Below are 17,928 nucleotides of genomic sequence, written 5' to 3'. Positions count from 1 at the left end.
CATGCCTTTAATGCCTTTGCTGACACATCAGTGAAGACAAATGAGCCCTAAAGAGCTAGCTGCAAACTAAGTGGGTCATTTTTGTCTCCAAGGGATGTTTTATATGCTGCAACATGTGACAAAGGCCATTACAGAGATGATATTTCCCAGCAATGAATCCACTGTCCATCCTCTGCTATTGCAAACATTCAGACAATTGCTATGGAATTACTCGTGGCCCCGAACGCAAGCAGTCGTTGACTTGCTGCCCTGATCCTTTCCCTGAAGATAGGGCAATGGCAGTACGTTTTCCAAATTGAGATGGACACTGACAATATATTTTAAAAATTACTTTCTAAACATTACTCATTCAAATTTAAAAAAATATATATTTCAGAGTTTATGTTGACAATCAAGGATAAGATTTGGATGATCAATTAAAAAGAAATGTTTGATTCTGCAAAATATATATTGTTGGCTTTCCCCTAAAATGAGTATCTGTGCAAACTGGCTTTACAGATGTTAGACTGGCCATGTTAAATCAACTAAAACACTGCTCCTATTTGTTGAAAATTTCTAAGCTGGCAACAGGGTATATATAAAAAGCTAATATGCAAATTGTCCCTTTGGGAGTTCAACTGGGAGACTGGGAGTTTGATCACTTGCTATGACGTCAGCTGACCACCAGGGAGCAGCGCAGAATGAAGGAAGGCCCAAGCTGGCAGCCGGAATGCCCCAATGGGCCCTGATCACCGGCCAGGCCTAGGGACCCTGCCCGTGCACAAATTTTGTGTACTGGGCCTCTAGTTATGATAGTAAAATGAGATCACCCACAGGCAGCAAACGTGTACAATGAAGGGGTGAAGTATGTGCTACATATCTGAAAGCATTGACAGGAGTACATTTACCAAATGCAATCACTGCCAATGTTGGGCTAAGGTAGGTTTACAGTTATAATACAAATAAATAATACAAAAATTCACAAACAGCAAAACAAAAGTAAAGTCTGTGTTTCCCATAATCACAACTACAAACCTACTTTTGCCCACCCCGTATGAGTTTGAATCGGAACTCCCTGACAAGGTTACCTTAGGCAAATAACTTTAAAACACTAATTCTCAATGTTCTCATATATCAATAATGTGGATCATATTACCTTAAATATTTTTTGTGAAAAGTGAATGAGATTATGCATACTTGGCACATGGTAAGCACTTCATAAATGATGTGAAATTAAAAGCATCATTATTATCAACATAAAAGTGTGTATACAACTTATATTCGTTAAGCATCTACCATCAACTATTGGTATTACAGATACAACTATAAATAAAACAGATTAAATTTTCTACTCTCATAATACATTTGTTCCTTTGGGATAAGAATACAAATAAAAATTAACAAGAACAATCTATATGGAGTGTGTGAGATAGTATTGAGTACTGTGGTGAAAATAAAACCGGAATTACAGTCCAGGTTTTAGGAGTGGAAGGAGAATGTCACAATTTAAAATGAATGGATAAGAAAAGTTTTTCTTAAAATGTGATATTTAAAAGTTTGCATCTTCCTAAAATTGTATGTGTGCAGAACATTTCTGATAAAGGGATTTCCCATGCTATTTTATTTTGGTTTACAAACTATATGTTCAATATAAATTGTTACATATTTACTTCTATATCACATTGGTCATCTTAATCAGCACACACACAGATGCACATATTTTGCATATGTTTATATATTTATACTTTTTATGAATTCATACATAATTCTCATTTTTTCCATGTTTATATACCCTTATTTTTATATGCACCTAATATTTTTCACAAATATTTGTGACACTTGCATTAGGAATGGGCAACCTAATTTTAGCTTAGTTTTTGCTAGATAAAGTTGTTCTCTAAAATATCCGCATTTTTCCATCTACACTAAGGAAGTTCTAGATGTGCAATGGTGCACACAGTAGATAGACGAAGGCCTAGGATTGCCATTATTTGAGAAGCACAATTGCACTGGGCTTTGAGAATGGTAAAATGGCTGGGTAAAACTCCATCTAAACCAATTACTAGAGGCCTAAGGCAATAGAAAGCACAAAGTCTTTGGGAATTCCAGAGATCATGGAAATATTATGAAGAAATTATCAAGTTGGTCTAATTAAGGGTAATGCTCATGGTGTTAAACACAGAGGGTAAGAGGAAGTCAAGAGAACTTTTTTAGCACATTGCATTCTATCTCAGACAGTCTTTTGTGTGACTTTCACTGAATCTTCAAAGCCAAGGACTGACCAGACACCATTACAGGAGGCTACTGCTCCCCCAGCCCAGTCCATTTCATGTCTGACAGAGGAATGGGGGCAGACCTTGACATTCATTATCAAATGCAGAAGTGTACTGGGTAATTGCTTTTATTTTATGCTCAATACATGAAAAACACATCTGCTCTTTCAAATTAATGAAAATTAAACAAGAAAAGAAAATCTAGATAGCATACCTCATTCATCAGAAAAAAAAACCTATCAGCATTTTACTTAGCAGTACAGGCTTAATTATGTTAGTTAATGTAGAAGGTGAACTTGAGGAGTAAGGTCTTCTGTTGAATTAAAATTGATTGACTCCAGAACATGTCCTTAAATTGAAGAAAAGAAATAACTTGACCTTTGAAGCCATCAAAGTTATAAAGCTTCCTTTAAAAATATAATTTTCTCTTGGGGAAGTTTGATTGATCACTTCTAAGCACGCTGTCAGCAAATGTTATAATTTTCCAATAATTTGGACAGGCTTCCTCTAAAGATGGAGAATGTTGTTCAGACAGCAGTGGAAGAAACATTATTTGCAACCCCGGATAGGGGAAAGCATTAATTTCCAATTTATATGCAAAACAACAAATATGTGTAATCCATTCCTTCTGGCTTAATTAGTAAAAAAAAATAAATAAATAAGTAAGCAAAAGGGAGTGAGAAAGACTGACTGAGCAACACTGTATTCTATGCATAATATTGGTGTTTGGAAAGGGCGCCAACTAATTGGTCACATCAGTGCTTTGCCAGCCTAGCAAGTCACACATGATGAGCTGGGCTATGTACCTGACTGAAAAGCATACAAGCCAAAGCTCAGGGAAGACAATGAGTGGAACATTGGAATATATTTCTGAGTATGTACTTGAAGATTTACCAGACACAGAGCACAATCAGACATTGGATTGGCAATAAAGGAGAATGTGCATTCTAGTTGCATTTTCCACTGTATTTCTAGGGCAGGGGGAAACTTTCTTAATTTGTAATTAAGTCTCAAATAAGCTTTATGTATCCTAGTTCTTGTTTAAGCTTATTCTCTACCTCCACCCTCATGTTCTTTCCCTCCCCCTGCTCTCTCTCTCTCTCTCTCTCTCTCTCTCTCTCACACACACACACACACACACACACACTCACACACACACACACTCACACAAGCCCACACACGCAACATTGACTTTACACCTAACCAAACTTAATAGAGGATTTAAATGGAGAAAACCTGGCACTCTAGCATTCATACAGCTGGAAAATACCTGTCTAATGTAACCTCATTTAACTCTTGTGCAAACATACTGTAGTTCAGTTATAGCAGAAAGGGGTCATCTTTACATTTTAATTGCAGGCCAAATTTCAATCTACTGTGAAAGGAAAGTAGGGAAATTGCAGTTGGAAAACTGCAAGTCGTGCTAAATAAGAAAATGTGCCTCGTGCTATTGATAGTTTGACATATTCAGTGGGTCTAAAATTGTACCAAAAAGTCATATATTTGACCAAACAGGCTGAGGTCAATTGCAATACTCTGAAGTCCAGCACTCTTTTCCTGAAATCTATCTTTTCTTCCTATCTGCCTTCCCTTAATGGATGTGTCCATCCATACCACACTATGCAGATTCTAGATCTCTTTCTGCTTCTACTGCATGTGCGTGGATGTTTGTATGTGTGTGTGTCTAAATGGTGGCTGGGTTAATTATAAAAAGATAATATTCATCAGTCTGTTCTATGATGAATTTCAGAGGGAAGGTGGGGGTGGGTGGGTGGTGGGTGGGGACTGGTTAACTGAGGAACTTATATGTATATATGTACAGCCCATGGACACACAGACAATAGTGTGGTGAAGGCCCAGGAGGGGACAGGAGTGGGGAGGAGGAGTGTCAATGAGGAAAGTATTACATCTGTAATACTTTCAACAATAAAGATAATTTTTTAAAAATCTATATAATAATTTAATAATTAATGCCTCAATATCTATATGTGCTGTTTGTGCTCTGTAGCTTTAGTTATTTATCTTGTGTGGTACTAATATTTCTGACATTGTCTTGTAAGCTCCCTGTATATTTCTGCCATTCTTTATGCTCTCACAAATCCCGGCTAAATTCCCGAGAAACCTTGTGTAATGGAAATAATAATGAACTCTGAGAATCTAAGAGATTATGTGGTTTGTTTATGAAAACAACATTTTATATTCATAAAGACTTGTAGTTCTTACCATGACAGCTACTTAATATGGGAGAAAATACATTTTCCTCCTTTATAAAATGAAATCTTTGGAGTAATTGTTAAGGGATTCAATGAAAATGTGTTTAGAATGTAAAAAATCTGATATTAATGATATAAGAAAAACTTAGGGCTTTAAAATATCTTTTATATTTTTATGTTCTTCAACAATGGGGCAAGGTTTAGGATATTTTTCACTTAATTCCAATCCATTGCCCTTGGTATTAAATACATTGTATGACTAAGATCCCATAATGTTATTCAGTCATGCTTCTGTCATACCTCCTAACGGCTTAGTCTTTGTAGCAGTTACTAGTTCTTGGAAGATGGCTGAAAGTTTGCAGAAAAGTAGATGCATTCTGAAACAGAATCTTAACAGCTGTAAAGGGCAAGTACAGTTTCAAATGTTTGCATGTTAGGGATACATTTCTAGGTTCAAAATGATTAGTCTTTCATGGCAATGTTAAATTAAATCGTTATATCCATAAATAATTATCTGAGTGCTTCAATAAACACCAGACCATAGTAACTGTAGGAATTCGGTGGGAAGCTGTGACTGTTCCCCTTCACTGTGCGAAAAAATAGTACTGTTAACGTTTGTGTAAATAATAATTTCCTAAATGCCCACTATATTGTAAGGTATTAGGATGGACACTGGGAAAAGAAAAGATAATGGTAGCAAAGTAGCTCAGGCCTTCAAGAAGTTTAAAATCAAAATAGAAATGCCCTAGCCAGAGTTGCTCAGTGCTTAGAGCATCAGCCCTCAGACTGAAAGGTCATGGGTTCCATTTCAGTCAAGGGCACATACCTTGGATGTAGGCTCCATCCCCGGCCTGGTTGGGGCACATGCAGGAGGCAACCAATCGATGTTTCTCTCTCCATTCCACTCTCTCTAAAAATCAATGGAAAAAAATATCCTCAGGCGAGGATTAACAACAAAAAAATCAAAATAGAAAAATATTTTTAGAATAATTATTAGATAGGGGTGAATAAAGGTCACCTTCCTCTAGACTACCTCATATGCACGTGTGTAACAACAAATCTTTTTTCATCTAATGTTATTTTGTCAAGAAATTATGCTACTCTCATTTTCTGTTTGACACTCTGCTTTTCTTTCTTCATTTTTTCTATTCTTTTCTTTCCCTTTCTTTTCTGGCATTCCCATATTTTACATTGTTTTATTTCTGCCAGGAATCTTTCTCTCCCCTAAAACAGGGCATATTTTGAATAGTGTTATATTTTCTGTAATAACATACTTGCTTTAAAAATGTATTTGTACATATAGTATAAAAATAGTATATATGTGTATTTCCAAGTATTTTGCTTTAGTAGGCAGTTTGCAATCAAATTGATTACTTTTTTATTATATTTATTGGAGTGATATTGGTTTATAAGATCATATAGGTTTCAAGCATATATTTCTATGCTACATGATCTGTATATTGCATTGTGTGCCCACCACCCAAAGTCAAATCATCTTCCTTCACCATATATTTTTCCTTGTTTATCTTTTACTACCCATCACCCCATCCACTTTCCTCTACCACCGTACTGTTGTATGTGTCTATGAGTTTTAGTTTTATAGCTCATATATGCATGAAATCAAATCGTTCCTAGCTTTTTCTGACTGACTTATTTCACTTAGCATAATATTCTCAAGTTTCATCTATGTTTCACAAATTGCAGTATTTCCTCTTTTCTTATGACTGAGTACTATTCCATAGTATATATGTGCCACATCTTCTCCATCCAATCCTCTATCAAAGGACACTTTGAATGATGCTGCAATAAACATAGGGATGCATATATCTTTGCAAATAAATATTTTTGAGTCTTTCACATAGATATCCAGAAGAGGGATTGCTGGGTCATATGGTAACTCTATTCTCATTTTTTTGAAGAACCACCATACTGTTTTCTATAGTGGCTGTAGCAGCTTACATTCCCACCAGCAGTGAATGAGGATCCTTTTTCCTCCACAATCTCTACAACACTTGTTATTACTGGTCCTGTTGATAATAGTCAGTCAAGCAGGTGTGAGATGGTATTTCATTGTAGTTTTGATTTTAGTTTCCCTAATAGCTAGTGAAGTTGAACATCTTTTCATATATCTGTTGACCGTTTGTATGTGTCTTGGGAGAGAAATCTGTTCACATCCTCTGCTCATTTTTGAATTGGTTGTTTGTTTGGTGTTGAGTTGCACGAGTTCTTTATATATTTTGGATATTAACCTCTTGTTGGAGCTGTTGTTTGCAAATATCATCTCCCATTCAGTTGGTTGCCTTTTTGTTTTGTTGTCAGTTTCTTTTGCTGTACAGAAGTATTTTTTTCATCTTTATTGTTGAAAGTATTACGTATGTCCCCTTTTAAAAAAATATATATTTTATTGATTTTTTACAGAGAGGAAGGGAGAGAGATAGAGAGTTAGAAACATCGATCAGCTGCCTTCTGCACACCTCCTACTGGGGATGTGCCCACAACCAATGTACATGACCTTGACCGGAATTGAACCTGGGACCTTTCAATCCGCAGGCTGACACTCTATCCACTGAGCCAAACCGGTTAGGGCCATATGTCCCCTTTTTTCTCCCATTGATCCCTAATAGCCTGTTCCCAACCCCCACCCCAGGCATCCACCACTCTATTGTCTGTGTCCATATTATGCATATCTGCATACAAGTTCTTTGGTTGATCTCTTCCCATCCACCAACCCAGCCAGCCTTCCCTCTGAGATTTGACAGTCTGCTCTATGCTTCTATGTCTCTTGGTCTATTTTGTTCAACAGTTTATTTTTGCCTTTACTTCTCTGTTCCCATTAATTGAAGTGATCCATTTCCTGTGTTTCTACTTTTTCAGTGTGTAAAGCCCATTTGTGTATGTTATTTTGTCTGATACAAATAGGTACCTTGAGAAGAATTCAGAGTAGTTACCATAATTGGATTTCTTTAATATGAGATAATAAGTTAGTTTTTTTAAAAATCCATACTTCTAGTGAGAATGGCACATTCTAAAACAGAATTCAGGTCTTATGTACCTTGTGTAATTTACTTTCTAAAACTAGAAAGTAGACTCATGATTTTCTATAGATTGCTAACAACAAAAAGACTTTTTTGTTGTATTTGTTATGTTTTATTGAATTTTGTTTGTTTGTTTTTATAGAGAGGAAGAGAGAGGGATAGAAACATTGGTGAGGGTGGAACATCATCGACCAGTTGCCTTCTGCAAGGCCCCTACTGCAATCCGGGCATGTGCTCTGACAAAGAATAAAATCTGCTACCTCTTGATTCCTGGGTCGACACTCAACTGCTGAGCCACATTGGCCAGGCCAAAAATGATTTTGAATTAAATTCTCAGTTAATCCAACCTTTTGATTAGTCACAAGCCCCTTTCATTCAGCAGTTCTTTTAGGTAAAATGTTCTTATGGAAAATACATAATGTATTCTCTGAAAACAGAAACATTAAAATTTTATGCCATATACCCTCCACACATTTCCATTTACATATTTTTTGAAATAAAGAAGAGTTTATAAAACCATAAAAAGAATTTTTAAAAAGATATCACAATCTATCTGCCAGTTTGGTATCATGATCAAATATTGTGAGTTTTATTTATTTCTTCATGTAATAGAATTTAACATAAACTTGATATTGATCATAGTAGCTCAATTATCTCCTGTTTTGATGGCTGGATAAGTTCATTTATGAAGAATGACATAAAGTTGTTAGAAACATACATGAATCACCTTAGTAATTATTTGTCAAAATAATATATAGTGAAAACCTACCAGTGAGAGGCACTATACCATGTCTGTGTAATACAAGGGAAAGCAAAACTGAGATGGTCCCAATCCTAGTGGAATATCTTTTCCACCATCTGAGTCTATTTTATAAATCATGCATTATTAAATAAATTGTATACATGCAGTTTCCCCTATGTAGTAATAGTATACTTTTTTTGTTTGGTTTGGTTGTGTCTGTTGAAATAGCTCTTAGTTGACAAAATTATTAACCCATGTAGTATTATCCATTCAACTGTTCTACTTTAATGTAGTTTTTGTCATAATACAGAGTCAAAGAATATTAACCAGAAGGAAACTCATCTAGTCCAAACCCCATTTTTACCATAAACTATTTTCTAGATAAGCAAAGTGATTGATTAAACATCATAAACCAAGATCCTTGGGACTACATCCGGTCACTATGATGCATCACAGTGGAATGTAGTGAGAAGTCATTGTATGCCTAATATTTTAATGGCAAATGTTATCAATTCATATTCCTGCCACTATGTCCTAACCCTCAGGTAGATTATACAGAATTTAATACTGTTTTAGAAAGTTTATTTTTATAATCAAGGACTTTACTGTAAGTGCTTTTATGACAGCGATATTCATTCATCTATATTCATCAATATTCATCTATTTAAATTGATCACTGATAAGTGATAAAAATAAAATTCACTCTGAATTTTCTATCTATAATAATAAAAGCATAATATGCTAATTAGACTGGACATCCTTCCAGATGCCCTTCTGGATGAAGCCGGGGCTACCCGGGTCCCGGGTACCTGCCAGTGACAGGAGGGAAGCCCGGGTCCTGGGTGCCAGAGGGAAGCCGGTGCCAGCAGCAGAGGGAAGGAAGGCCTACTCTTGCACAAATTTTGTGCATCAGGCCTCTAGTATTACAATAAAACAAATAAATAACAAAAAACTGTTATGAATTTTTACTAATTGACCACCAGCATATTCTTTAGGAGAAAAGAAATTAAACTTTACTCAATATGTATGTATTTTTCCCAGTGTAACATCAAATAATAGATTATTGTAATTTATTGGTTCTATAGACTCATGATTTTAAAAGAATGCAACTCTTCTATGAGCCAACTGTGATATTTCTATATGGTGCTATAATAGCAGGTATGAGGCATACACACCTGCGCAATGCCCAAGTCAGAGGTACATTAACTCATCATTATTCTTGCCACTGCTGAATCAATCCAAATACTCTCCAAGACTTGGAAATTGGTTTTGTAACAATATTGGAGAGTATGTCATGATGTTGTTTAGTTTATTGGTCTCAGTCTCAAAATTAAGGATCCAACTTTATAATCTATGATTACATTGTTTAGTAGGCTTGGCAGCCAATGTTAATTAATTAGTTTTGGCAAATGAAATGAAATCTACTTGATATCCCTTAGGTAGGTGAACAATTACTTTATCATAAAGATACTTCTTCTCCTCTTTTTGTTTCATTTTAGCTATTCTTTAGATTTTGACAATTAAGTTTTAATAAAATAGTAAATCATGTTATTTTTGTGGCCATCATGGTATGATATAATGTAGTATTTTATGTAGTAATTTATAGAGAGGAAGAGAGAGGGATAGAAACATTGATATAAAGAAATCAAATTAACAGGTTTTTGTTGTTCATTTAGTGTCTGGCAAACAGTATCCCATTCTTAACAACAGAGAGGTGGTACGAAAAAAACAACAACAACAGAGGTTTATTCAAGTGCCAGCAACCAGAAAAGATAGGGGACTATTGTCCCAAAGCCCATCTCTACAGCTCTGGTCAAGCTAACAAATTTTATAGGGACAATAGAGGGGGAGAGGATACTGTAGATGTACAGGATATGTAGGGTGTACAGCATGTATAGGATGTATATAAAGTCTTCCTGTAGACCTTGACATAGATATTTTATGGCCAGCATTTATGAGCTGGCCATCTATTTTTTTGTCAGCTGAATTCCTGTGGCTGGGCAGTGAGTGTCAGCTGGAGTCTTGAGGCCAGGCTGCTTCCTAGGTTCACACAGGAATGGAAACTTTTGAACTGTAAGCTATCCTAAAAAAATCTTTTAACATGCAAGCTCTAGTTTTGAGAGAAAAATCAGGTTAGAGTAAAAAGCTGATTTTAACATTTACTAAGATTAGCATAAGTAGCTTTATATAAATTATTTTATAAGTTTACTATGTTAGTTTTATACTATGGCTAGTCAGACTAATAGAAGTAGTATGTCACATTCATTACATGTTACATTAAGAGGATCTCAATTTGGAAATTGGTTTTGTAACAATATTGGAGAGTATGTCATGATGTTGTTTAGTTTATTGGTCTCAGTCTCAAAATTAAGGATCCAACTTCATAATCTATGTTTATATTGTTTTGGTAAGGAGAAGAACAGTTAAGAAAATATTTTCTATCATTATGTCCAAAAATGCTTGATAAAAGTAATTTCTTAATTTTGGAAAATCATTTTTAAAATTAAACTTTTTACTATTTTAGATTTTATCAATTCTTGAGATAATGAATTAAATAAGGCCATACTGCTTAGTATGTACATGTTGGTTTACTTGAGCTTCCAATCTTTAAGATGCTTGAGGTAGAGGGTTTAAAACACTTAATCTGATTTCTTCTGATAAGACTTGAAATCATGCTCAATTTGGTAAATGTCAGATGAACAGCAATGATTGTAAGAGGTATAAAACTTTAGATGTTTAATATTAGTAAAAAGTTTCATTTCATTAATATACTATGCTAAATGAGGTACCTATCTACTAACTATTTTCCCCAGATGTTTATCTTTATATCAGAAGTAGCTTCAAAAGATAAATACTTAGAATTATCTATATTAAATAATTTCTATATAAACCTATGCACAAAAGTTGAGATTGATTGATTAACATCACATCATAGCAAGATATTGGCAAAGCCTAGAATTCAATAGTTCTAATAGATCCTATATCAATTTTACACTTTCTAGGAAAAGGAAAGATTCTTAATTATTTAGTGTGTGCTCCTAGAGCAGCATATCTATGTTCATATCCCAGGTAAGTCTAGTTGTTTAATTATGTATGTATATAAGATATAAGTATAAATAGTGCAATCTCATAATGTATTTTTATTCCCTAACATCCTGCATAGCTCAAAATGAATATTTAATCAATCGGTACTTCTTAATTTGAAAAAAGGACAATTTATTTTGGTTTATTTTTCTTTTGTTTGCTTGAATATGTAAAAAACAAGAATAGAAGATTTTTTGTGAGCAACATGTTCAGAAAAAGAGTACACTGTTTTATCCAGAAAAACATAAAGTAGACTACTTTAAGCTGATAAGAGCCATGATCCTATAAAAGAAAATGTGGTCATAAAACTCCAGATAATTTCTACTTGTTGCAATTATAATTGAAAATAATCAATTCTCAAGAGTGGCAGGTTTATTACACATTGATTTTATGGTCCCAGGCACTGCTTAGTAAGAATTCTATTTTGTAATGCCATTAAAATTTTTGTAAGTTAGATATGTACATAGTTGTTTTGTATTAAATAAGTTTGGCATTTTAAATCTGTAATTTGGGGTTAAGAATGAATTCATTTAAGTGATAGCTAAGAAAAATCCAATAGTAATTCCCTTAAAATTAAAATAAACAGGAAAACAAATTCAAGAATTTTATTTCACCTCTTCTGTTGGATCCATGCTAAAGTAATTATGCAATCAGCAATTAATCACTTCTAGGCAACAGTAGGATATTGTAATTATGGAAAATAATGTATTCTCCTAAAATGGTTGGATAATAACCAACTGAGCTTTTTAACACATACATTGAGATAATAGAGAAGAGACAATAAAAATTAGTTGTGCTCCTCTGGAAAAGCAAACACAAATTAAATTAGCATGCAAATATGCAAATTACTGAATGCCATTCCTGAATGTACATTAAAATGGAACAAACTAAGCTAAAAAAATGTTCACTTGGGTTTCTACAGTGATGATCTCTTTCTTTGCCTATGCCTGTTATGAATTATTAATATTAACTAACATTTTAATATCTCAGAAATATTTTAGATAATAAGATCCATAGGCTAAAAGAAAATAAAACTATGTGAATTAACTGAATAATAATTTATAGTGATTACTGTGATAAAATGAAACATTAACCCCATATTTACTAGTAATTGCCATTTTTCTACCTACCAGGAAAAGATAGATTCAGTTAATTTCTGCACATCTTTTCTTAGAAACAGCTGAGAAATAACAAAAAAATGAGTGAATTCTAACTCTAAGCCTTGTTTATCCATTTACTTGTTATCTTCCATAAATTATTAAGCTCCTCAAAATTTTAAAAGATATCTCACAGTTTTTTGTTTAGGTCCAGTGTGATAATTTGTAGGTTGAGCCTCATGATTTGATATTCTAAATATATTACAGAGATAGATGATAGATAGATAAATAGCTAGATAGATAAAGAGATATATTTATTTTTCTTATTTACTTCTCCCATAACTCTATCCACTAAATACCTCCCCACTTAACATATTTGTCTTAGCATAAGTTCTCATAATTTTTGAAATTAGCATAGCCTGATTTATATTTTTTTTCTTTTTTACCTTGTTTGAAACTAGCCCACAGACTGTAAGCACTGTGAGGCCAGCTTCATTATTACTTTTCCTCCTCTACGACCACCAAGATCGGTGTTCAGATCCGATGGGAAAGGGAACTGGAGGGTCTGATTTGTATTTTTATAGCTTTTCTATTTTCCACAATTATCTGAATTATTGATAAGCAAGGGTAATTTTTAAGCTCTTTAATATCCTGAGCTTATAAGGTGCTCAGAAGTAGTTAGGCAGGCAATGGTACAATTTCATAAGAAAAATAAAAATTTATAGAATCTACTGTTAAACTAAAAAGACAAGATTTTCAATAAATAAATTCATTTAATGCAGTGGTTCTCAACCTGTGGGTCGCGACCCCTTTGGCAGTCGAACAACCCTTTCACAGGGATCACCTAGGACCATCCTGCATATCAGATATTTACATTACGATTCATAACAGTAGCAACATTACAGTTATTAAGTAGCAATAAAAATAATTTTATGGTTGGGTCACAACATGAGGAACTGTATTTAAAAGGCCAGAAGGTTGAGAACCACTGATTTAATGCAAAAGCAATCACATTGATAACTCCAAATTAACTCAGACCTGTCCCCTTTGTCTTAAGAATTTATTTACAGAGCTTTATGAAATAGTAGAGGCCCAGTGCACGGATGCATGTACATTGAAAGGAAATTAATTAGAAGGTGGCCAGCAGGGTGGAACTGGGGGAGACAGGTGGGACATGCCCTGGAGCCAGTCTCCAGAGGTCCCTCTCCAACTGGCTGCACCTGGGGCGGCGTAGTGAGCAGGGTCCTTCCGGTAGGTGGGGTCCCTTGGCCTGGCCTGCAGGGATCAGGCCAAATGTCACTCGTCAGGCCAAATGTCACTCGGCAGCTCCTGGGTTGAGCATCTTCCCCCTGGTTATCAGTGCACATCATAGCTACTGGTCAGTCAGTGCGTCTGCCCCCTGGTGGTCATTGTGCATCATAGCTACCACTCGGATCGTCGAATGGTCGAACAGTCGGAAGGTCGCTTAGGCTTTTATATATATACTAGAGGCCCAGTGCACAAAAATTGTGCACTTGGGGGCGGGGTCCCTCAGCCTGGCCTGTGCCCTCTCGCAGTCTGGGACCCCTCAGGGGATGTCCACCTGCTGGCTCAGGCCCGCTCCCTGGGGGATTGGGCCTAAGCTGGCAATCAGACATCCCTTCTAGCAGCCCAGGAGCCCTCGGGGGATGTCCACTTGCCAGTGGGGAGCAGGCCTAAGCTGCAGTCAGACATCCATAGTGCTGCTGAGGAGGTGGGAGAGGCTCCCGCCACCACCGCTGTGCTGGCAGCCGTCAGCCTGGCTTGTGGCTGAGCAGAGCTCCCCCTGTGGGAGTGCACTGACCACCAGGGAGAGCTCCTGCATTGAGCGTCTGCTCCCTGATGGTCAGTGTGTGTCATAGTGACCAGTCATTCCCAGTCATTCTGCTGTTAGGGTCAATTTGCATATTACTCTTTTATTATATAGGATATATATAGATTGGTTTTCTCCTCCAGAAAACTTGTTAGAATGAGAAGTTGGTGGTAAGAGAGTACAATAGTAAAGTATTAAGGCTGATGGATTTATAATGATAGAAAAATTGAGAAATTATGTGAATTTAAAGATTATTTTGAATATATATGCAATTACTGACAGTTAAATAAGAAACATCTGAGTTGCTTTTTATACATTATAATTCCAGCTGCCACACTGTCATGCTAATTCAGTTGAAACTAGGAGTGTAGTATAGGAATTACCCTTAGATGACTATTAATTTCATCAAATTTGAGAACTCTTAGTCTTGCTTCAAACATAATACCTTATGAGTCTTAGTGAGCTCTAGATTCTCTATGACAGGGGTGGGGGAGTTAATCTTTATAAACTACCAAAGAACATTAGGTCACACCAGGTTATAATAGAAAGAATCTGTAGTTCCAAGAACTTGCTTATATCACATTCCATCTATTAACTGCTATGCTCCTTTTGTTAACTCTCATCTTTGTGGTCTTTCTTTCATCCATAAGTTAACTATGATCTAAGCTGTTTTTCTAATGAAAAAACAACAACACGTATATAAATATACATATACAAAAAAATATGCTAGGCACACTTTGGGACATTTTCTCAGAAACACCAAAGTCATCAGGATTTTAATCACTAAGCAAGGATTTTGAAGTCTAGAAGAGTCAAAGTACAGTTCCTGTGGTGTTGATTCTAACTATGCTTTCCAAAGGATTTTCTCACCTTCTTAGGTATAGCATCTCAAAAAAAAAAAAGAGATAATATTAGAGATATTCCTCCTTTTAGGAAGATGGGATAGATATATTTTCCCTACTACTTCTTCTAAGTATAATTAAGAAACCTGAACATTATATTAAAACAATGATAATAAAACTTAGTGTTATAGAGAGAAGAGAGGAAGACTAATAAACCAGAGCCCTCAGAATCTGAAGAACAACATGGCAATGAATTCTCATTTACTTTTTCTTCTTTTTTAAAAAAAAAAAATTTGGTTTTATATATCCCAGATATAGAATAGAAGAAACAGAAAGATCCAAAATGACACAGAATGAAATGGTGAGCACAGAAAGAAATGCTGACAAGTGTCTCCTTTCTCTATTCAGAGACCAACAAGACCAAGAGGATCAAGAAAGATATGTTGTGTATATATAATGTTATACCTAGAACAACCTCTAAGAAAGCTGTTCAAGGATAGATACTCAAAACACTATAAGTTAATCAAAATGTAAATACAAAATTGTTCAAGTAACTCAAAGGCAGAAAAAAATTTTAAAAGAATAAACAAAAAATAAATAAAATACCTGGCAGAAGCCCTAAAACATCAATAATTACATCATATGACTCAAGTACAAAACAGAACAAAGTAAAAAATGGAAAAACATAAATCTAAGGAAAACAACAGTGGCTATATCTGGTAAAGTTTATTTCAGAGCAAAGAAATAAGAGGTATAAAGTTTATGCAATGAGTAAAAAGTTGTTCCACCAAAAATACCGAATAATCCTCACTGTATATGTGCCCCTCCGCTCCCCCCAAAAAAGCTGCAAAATATATGGAGTAAAATTTGACAGAATTGAGAGCAAAAATAGACAAATTCACCATTGTACTGTAATACTTCAGTACCCCTTTATCGGAACTTGTTAGGACATCTAGATATAAAATCAGCAGAAATACAGGAATAACTAAACACACTATCACCCAATAGGATCTAATCAATGTTTATAGAAGTTACATTATCATTATATATAGTTATATATCAAGATAGACCATACCCTGGAGCATAAAAACAAACACTGGCGATTTGAAAAGAATTAAAATTGCACATACTATGATATCCAATTAAAGTGGACTCAACTAAAAAGCAGTAACAGAAAAATAAAAAAGTCCCCAAACTCTTTTAAACAAACAACACACTTCTAAATAATGCATGGATTAAAGAGGAAGCTTCAAAGGAAATCAAGATGTCAATTTCAGGAATTGAGTCTGCAACCTGGGCATGTGCCCTGACTAGGAATTGAACCTATAATCTTTTGGTGCATAGGATGAGGCTTAACAAACTGAGCCACACCAAGCAGGGCTAGTTTTAGATATGTTTTTATTGATTTTAGGAAAAAAATGGAGGGGAGAGGGAGAGAGAGAGAAACATTGATGTGGTATAAAGGCGAGTAGTGTCTCCTGAGTAATAAGAAGGTGTGCTTTGGAATTCAACAAATCTGCCTTCCAATTCTGGCTTCACCACTTTCTACTGTGTGTCCTGAGACAAACAACTTAATCTTCTTGAATCCCAATTTTCACTCTGTAAAATTGGGATAATATACGTTTGTTCAAGTCAACATGAAGATGAAAAATAAGAATGTAGCCCAGCTGGTGTGGCTCAGTGGTTGATCTTCCACCTATGAACCAGGAGGTCATGGTTCGATTACCTGTCAGGGCATATGCCCAGGTTGCAGGCTAAATCCTCAGTAGAGTGTGCAGGAGGCAACCAATCAATGATTCTCTCCTATTATTGATCTCTCTCTCTCTCTCTCTCTCTCTCTCTCTCTCTTTCTCTCTAGCTCTCTCTCTCCCCCTCTCCTTTCCTTTCAGAAATCAATAGAAATATATTTTAGAATAAATAAAAAATAATAGTGTATATAATGTGTTTAACTCAGTGCCTGGCTTAAATTACTTAATAAATGACTATTTCATGTTATTATCCTTATTTTGTTCTAGGGCTGATGTTTTCCTATATAGGCCTGGACAAGTAGGAAATTAACTATTGAGTGGATAAGGAAAAGTGAAGGGGGAACTAATGAAAATATATAAAACAAGACAAGCCCCACCCATTTCACAGGGCTGCCTGGGGCTACCCTGGCCTACTGAAACTTTAACTTAATCTTTTCCAAAAGTTGACTATTAAACTGATACAATTTGGTCATTTATACAAAATTATCTTTCTTCAAACTATTAGTATATAGATAATTAGAAATAGGATCAGCTGATGACTTCATTCTATCTTAATAGACATACTAAATTAACATGAAAATAGAAGATGGACAAAGGGAAAAAGGATAAAGTAACTGCCATTTCTTGCTCTGACTCAATTCAACACTAACTTGATCTATTTATCACCATAATTAGAAGCACTGCTTTGTTCTTCAATGAAGGATACTGCAGATAAGTCAATATCAGCCATTCATTATCCGTGAATGCTGAATAATTCAATGCACAGTGTTTGTATCTCAGGTAAGTAGTCTTGGATATTCCCCATCCCATCCTCATTCCTCCAGCAAGGTTGAGGAACAGTCACAGGAAAGGACATACTATTGAGATGCAGTGTACGTGAGGAAAAATTTTAGTGTAAGAATTAAAGCAATTCACATTTTTGCCTGAATAATGTTTTCTACATCCACTTACTAAGCTTTTCTCTCTCACAAATCCTGCAAAGTACGGGCAGGGAGGGCAGTTCTTGTTTGTGAAATATCCTAATCTGAACACACCCGAGATGAGTAGCCTTGCCTTGATATATTACTAAAAACAGACATTTCCC

General features: G+C 35.2%; 1 non-coding gene across 1 annotated transcript; it reads right to left on the bottom strand.

Moving 5' to 3' along the window:
* Positions 1-12,868: 12,868 nt before the first annotated feature.
* Positions 12,869-12,988, bottom strand: LOC111823927. The gene has a single exon (XR_002827037.1). It is a non-coding gene; the product is annotated as a small nucleolar RNA SNORA61 (small nucleolar RNA).
* Positions 12,989-17,928: the final 4,940 nt, after the last annotated feature.

Source organism: Myotis lucifugus, unplaced genomic scaffold, assembly GCF_000147115.1.
Source record: "Myotis lucifugus unplaced genomic scaffold, Myoluc2.0 scaffold_746, whole genome shotgun sequence".
Lineage (NCBI taxonomy): Eukaryota > Metazoa > Chordata > Mammalia > Chiroptera > Vespertilionidae > Myotis > Myotis lucifugus.
This window is presented reverse-complemented; position numbering and strand designations above follow the sequence as displayed.